The 6728-nt window shown below is 41.8% G+C and overlaps 1 long non-coding RNA gene across 1 annotated transcript; it reads left to right on the top strand.

Moving 5' to 3' along the window:
* Positions 1-467: 467 nt before the first annotated feature.
* Positions 468-4191, top strand: LOC112219077. The gene is made up of 4 exons (XR_002948679.2): positions 468-677; positions 943-1002; positions 1938-2043; positions 3620-4191. It is a non-coding gene; the product is annotated as an uncharacterized LOC112219077 (long non-coding RNA).
* The last annotated feature ends 2537 nt before the right edge of the window (positions 4192-6728 follow it).

Raw genomic sequence — 6728 nt, 5'->3', positions numbered from 1 at the left:
GACTGCACTTGAAGAAACTTTCAAAGTTCTTTAAATGTTCCGTATTGACTGACCTTTATGTCTTAAAGTAATGATGGACTGTCGTTTCTCTTTGCTTATTTGAGCTGTTCTTGCCATCATATAGACTTGGTCTTTTACCAAAGATGTTTTATAGCAAAGATACACCCTCGTAGTCTACATGACAAACAACAGATGTGTGGAATTGATCACAAAGTGAGACTTGATATGAGAAAGGAATATCCCCCAGCCAGATAGCATTTGCTATGAAGACTGTTCGTATGTCCATGAATATGTTATTAACATATCATGTGTCATAAAAAGTTAGAATTTCCTCACTACACTCAAATACCTGCGTTTCTGCTTCTCACCTGCAGAAACGGGCCAACTACTGTACATTGCCTGGTTGTAAGCAAACCATAATATCCAGTATTCAGGATGTGGAGGACCCCCCCCACCCACCCCACCCGTGGAGGTGGGAGAAATATATAAATGTCTGTGTTCGTAGCCAGCACTTTCAGCCAGAGGATTTCGGATTGGAACTGAGGTTTTCAACTGATGGGGTTGGCATGTCGTCGAACATTGGAAAGAGATGCCATTCTATTGATTTTCCCTTCACTTCAAAGAGGGAGCTATCCGATCAGCCAACATCCGTGCAGCAGAAAAAAAGTCAAGCTGAGGTAATGTAGCTAACTTTACCTAGCTAACTAACTAGCTAGCTAGCAAACTGCATTTGTGTATCTAAACCAAACTCTAGCTAGCTAGCTTTAATAATACACTCGCTAAACATTCCAAAGCATATCAATGTAATTAGGCAGCTGCTCTCTGGCAATGTGATTTTTAACTTTGTAAGCTAATGTTAGCTTCGTTAGGTTACGTTAGCTAACCGTTAGCTATCTGGCTAACTAACTACCGCAGAGGCTAACGTGACAGTGTTCTATTTAGATTCCAATCCCATCAACATCTGCAGATGCATCAACATCAAGCGCAGCACCAGGACCTAGTGTAAGTCACCTTCTAAAATCGTACTAAAATCTACTAAATCTTTCCATGACTCCATGATGAGCAATGAAAATACTGGAGCCAGGCATAAACATGGTCTATATGATCTTTTTGTAATAGCTGGTGTGTTTACAAGTAGGCTACAACTTCTATTGTAGTTTTCTCTTTATTATGGAGTCTTAGTTGGTTGTTCATGCATGGTTTGAAGTCTAATTTGGAGAAAAGGAGGAATTAGTAAGGAGGGGATGGTGTGGGTGACTGACTGGGGTGGGTATTGTGTGTGAAGGTTAGTATGGATTATCTATTGACATGAGGGGGTGGGTGGATATAGTATGTTGTTTGAGTGTATATTGATGGGGGTAAAGTAGTACAATTTTGGCTAATCACTGACTACTGGGTGCCCTACATACTAATCCTGATGACGATGACTTGACCTCAGCTTTAGTAGTACAGCGCCTGAGACCATTTGGATGAAAGCTTTCAGCCTGGAATAAGCTCAAGCTCAACATCATCTGACTTTGAAACAAGCCAGGAGAGCCAAAGGCATTTATGAAAGCACAATACTCTCTTGAGAAAACAAAATCACCAATACACTCCTCAAACTTTTCAGACCCTTGCAGTCAGTTCTTTGGCATGGGGGAGAGGGTCTGTTAGTATACTCTCCTAGCCTATTTACTCTATTGTTGGCAGTGCGTGGCTGCTTAACAGCACAACAGTAGGTGTGCATACTCAACAACAAACGACGAGACTGTCTACAAGTCAAGCCCCCCCCTCAAACTTTTTCACATCTTTGCTAACATCTCAATGCCCTATTATAGACTGGGTGTAACAAAACACATACCTGGCTACTGTACACTTTTTTGTTTGCAGTCTCTTTCTAGAGCTACGACCTGAAGATCAATGACATCATTATGATTCAACCTTGTTTTTTTCTTCAGATTTCCCAATTGTTTTGAAAGCACTACAAATCCAGAGAATACAAAATTTGCCCACAAAGAACCTCCGCGCGCCACCTTCCTGTCTAAGTGAGCACAGCACAACAAGGTGAGTCCAAAAATGTATTGTGTGCTGTTGCATAAATTATGTGATATGCCAGAGAGATATGTATACTGTAGCTAAAAAAGTAACACTAAGTGTATGTTGTGTAGTAAGATGTTAGTAGTCCATGTGCCTCACCCTAATAATTTGGTCTATTTACCCCTCTTAATATCACCTACTGTTCTGACTTGGTGGTGCACATGTAGCCTATAACCTGTTTTAGAGAAATGTAATCATCGAATATTGTAAGAGCTTTTATTGTCTGCTTATATGCCCTCTTTATTTATCCTACGGTTCTGTCTTGGTGTACAGGGAGAACACTGTTAGAATGTCCCATGTTCTGAATTCTGTCGCTGTACATTTCAAAACTGCTAAACAAATAGTTATATTGACAACGTCCGTCCTAGCACGCTCATGAATGTCTTAATCGAAATTACGGATTGCCTCTTATCCGCTTGTCGTCCCCTTATGCCATAGTTTGTACATCTCAATTGTCATTAGAAACCACATTTGTTTAAGCAGGCCAGCAATATCAGTTATGTTTTTTTTTAAAGGCAGTAAATGAGGCTGAATTAACTGTTTCGCTGCCAGACAAGGCTCCGCTGATAGCCAGGTGTAGCAGTGGTAAGATGTTGGGACTGCTGTTGGGACAGCTTTATGTAGGCCCTAACAGTTTGAGGGCATCGTTTGTCACCGTTATAGTGTATTTAATGTATTGTTTAGTGTTATGTAGTGTAGTGGCTCTGCTGGCATGCATCCCATTTATATATTTATTTGCCCCACCAAGATGTACATGCTAATATCACCACTGAGTATAGTACAGAACGTCTAGTATGCTCACAACTGCATTGTGGTATACATATTGCTAGCTGTTGTACATATGTATATAAAAGGGTTTTAAATCATTTTTTTTTACACGTGTACTGACAAGTGGCTAAATGATTCCAGATGCATCAGAAACCAACAAAGTGTTGACTTCAACTTCTTGATCATTTCATTGTGATATTCATCAAATGTATTTGGATAAACTAGCTTCAGTCGTACTGCTAAAACAAATTATGCAGGGAGTTGGTAAATCATTTAAACTGATTTGTTGGCGAGTAAACATGTTTTGATGAAACGGTAGATTAGTCTGTCAATATAGCAAATAAGTAGACATCACTTGTATTCAAGACTATGTTTATTTGCTCTGGAGTCCGATGTGAGTTTACACAGCAGTATGCAGGAACAGTTATATAAAATATACTACTAATGCTTATAATGAATACTACAGTTCAACAAAGGGAATACTTGCATATGAGGTGTTCAGAGTCACTTTGATGCAAGGGGAGTTTGTTGTTATGAGACCTTTCACATCTCCTCTTGAGTCATCAACTTCTTTGTATCCAAGAGGTATTGTCTGTGAGAGAATGAAGAAAGCGCTATTACACATTCATGGGCAGTAGTTGTGCACTGTCTGTATTCCTACTGTAGCAGCATGGTGTACAATATGAGACATCTCACAGACACACATTGGCTAGCTAGTTAGCTAGCTACAACACACAGGTATAGTCACTCCAAGACTAATATGACTCATCATCAGCTCCCGGATCTCGGTGTCATGATGGCCGACTTCTTGCAGTTCCTCTTACTGCGAAATCTGAGCGACGTCATCATGTATGCCCGCGAGGACTTCTCCCCCTTTGCCTCCCACCGACCCCTGGGGGCGGGCACCTTCAACACCTCCTCATATTGATGACACACACTATGGCTGCTTCTCAATAGTCTTGTAGCTTCCTCTCACAGGCACTTTAGTGCAGACAATACTATTCTAGTTGTACAGTGGCCCTCTAGATCTAAAGTACTGATCAAATATTAATACTTTTATGGATGAAAATAAAATATGTACTGTTTTAACTGTCTACTGTTAGTTTAAATTAGATGTATTAAAACAAATTCCAATCAACTCTGTTAATATGGAAATCGCAAGAGTTACACTTATGTCAGTTGATGTGAATAAAATAATAGCTCATTTCATGTCTTGTATGTTTCCCATGCTTAATATCTGTTAATCACTTTATCCTCGAGTGAGAATTTCAGTAACTGCTACTTTGCATTAGCTCTGATGTGATCAACCCCTACATTTGTAAGAATAAAGTTGTAAATTAAATTATGCTTGTCTAACTCAACAAGTAATGCTATTGTTTGTATAAGTTCGCTGCCCGGATATCCTAGGAATGTGAAAGCCTTTGAATAACACGTGTGTATTATTAATACTCCAGACCATCTTGCGAGGCAGACTGAGACAGCATATGACTTTCCTAGTCCTTGATCATGACTTTCAGTTCCATTACATTACACATAAGAGTCATTGAACGAAAGCGTCTTCTCTACAGGGGAGTTTTGAAAAGAGCCCTGACATTCAGTCTGAACATTAACACGCATCGCTTGCGGTACAGTTTTGGAAGCTTAAGTATCGGAATCATTAGCCTCCTTAAAACTTCTTAGGGATAGGGGGCTGTATTTTCACGTCTGGATGAAAAGCATGCCCAATGTAAACTGCCTGTTACTCAGGCCCAGAAGCTAGGATACACTTATAATTGGTAGACTTGGATAGCAAACACTCTAAAGGTTCTAAAACGGTTAAAATAATGTCTGTGAGTATAACAGAACTGATTTGGCAGGTGAAAACCCGAGGACAAAACCATCCAGGGAAAAAAGAAATTGAGGTCATAGTATTTCCCATGTATTTCTATTGAAAGCCCTATTTAATAGGAACCTGGTTGCAGTTCCTATGGCTTCCACTAGATGTCAACACAGTCTTTAGAAATTGGTGATGATGTTTTTCTTTTGAGAAATGAAGAAGTACGGCTGTTCTTTGGAAGTGTCACTCCAGATGGATTATACTGTTTGGTGCGCGTGAACTGGAACACGCTTCAGGTTGTTTTTATCCGGTATTGGAAACAGTTTATCCCGTTTTAAATTTTTAGCAATTATTTACGTTTTAGGATACCTTAGGTTGGATTAGGAACATTGTTTGAAATGTTTGGACCAAGTTTACAGGTAACGTATTAGATACTTTGTAGTCATGTTGGGCGAGTTGGCACCGGTGTATTTCTGAATCAAACGCGCCAAATAAATTGACATTTTGGGGCTATAAAGGACCATTTGTGATGTTTCTATGACATTTTGGAGTGCCAACAGAAGAAGATCTTCAAAATCAAATCAAATATATTTATATAGCCCTTCGTACATCAGCTGATATCTCAAAGTGCTGTACAGAAACCCAGCCTAAAATCCCAAACAGCAAGCAATGCAGGTGTAGAAGCACGGTGGCTAGGAAACACTCCCTAGAAAGGCCAAAACCTAGGAAGAAACCTAGAGAGGAACCAGGCTATGAGGGGTGGCCAGTCCTCTTCTGGCTGTGCCGGGTGGAGATTATAACAGAACATGGCCAAGATGTTCAAATGTTCATAAGTGATCAGCATGGTCCAATAATAATAAGGCAGAACAGTTGAAACTGGAGCAGCAGCACGGCCAGGTGGACTGGGGACAGCAAGGAGTCATCATGCCAGGTAGACCTGAGGCATGGTCCTAGGGCTCAGGTCCTTCGAGAGAGAGAAAGAAAGAAAGAGAGAAAGAGAGAATTAGAGAGAGCACACTTGAATTCACACAGGACACCGAATAGGACAGGAGAAGTACTCCAGATATAACAAACTGACCCTAGCCCCCCGACACATAAACTACTGCAGCATAAATCCTGGAGGCTGAGACAGGAGGGGTCAGGAGACACTGTGGCCCCATCCGAGGATGGGTAAGGCAAAGGTAAGGCATTTATTATATCGTTATTTCTGACTTTTGTGGCGGACTGCAATAGCATCGAATAGTCCCCGTGATATGCAATTGTTCAATCAGGAACCAATACACGCAGTCAGTCAGGAAAGCTAAGGCCAGCTTCTTCAGGCAGAAATTTGCATCCTGTAGCTCCAACTCCAAAAAGTTCTGGGACACTGTGAAGTCCATGGAGAACAAGAGAACCTCCTCCCAGCTGCCCACTGCACTGAGGCTAGGTAACACGGTCACCACCGATAAATCCATGATTATCGAAAACTTCAACAAGCATTTCTCAACGGCTGGCCATGCCTTCCGCCTGGCTACTCCAACCTCGGCCAACAGCTCCGCCCCCCCGCAGCTACTCGCCCAAGGCTCTCCAGGTTCTGCTTTACCCAAATCCAGATAGCAGATGTTCTGAAAGAGCTGCAAAACCTGGACCCGTACAAATCAGCTGGGCTTGACAATCTGGACCCTCTATTTCTGAAACTATCCGCCGCCATTGTTGCAACCCCTATTACCAGCCTGTTCAACCTCTCTTTCATATCGTCTGAGATCCCCAAGTATTGGAAAGCTGCCGCAGTCATCCCCCTCTTCAAAGGGGGAGACACCCTGGACCCAAACTGTTACAGACCTATATCCATCCTGCCCTGCCTATCTAAGGTCTTCGAAAGCCAAGTCAACAAACAGGTCACTGACCATCTCGAATCCCACCGTACCTTCTCCGCTGTGCAATCTGGTTTCCGAGCCGGTCACCGGTGCACCTCAGCCACGCTCAAGGTACTAAACGATATCATAATCGCCATCGATAAAAGACAGTACTGTGCAGCCGTCTTCATCGACCTTGCCAAGTCTTTCGACTCTGTCAATCACCATATTCT

The sequence above is a fragment of the Oncorhynchus tshawytscha genome, linkage group LG19 (assembly GCF_018296145.1).
Source record: "Oncorhynchus tshawytscha isolate Ot180627B linkage group LG19, Otsh_v2.0, whole genome shotgun sequence".
NCBI lineage: Eukaryota > Metazoa > Chordata > Actinopteri > Salmoniformes > Salmonidae > Oncorhynchus > Oncorhynchus tshawytscha.
This window is presented reverse-complemented; position numbering and strand designations above follow the sequence as displayed.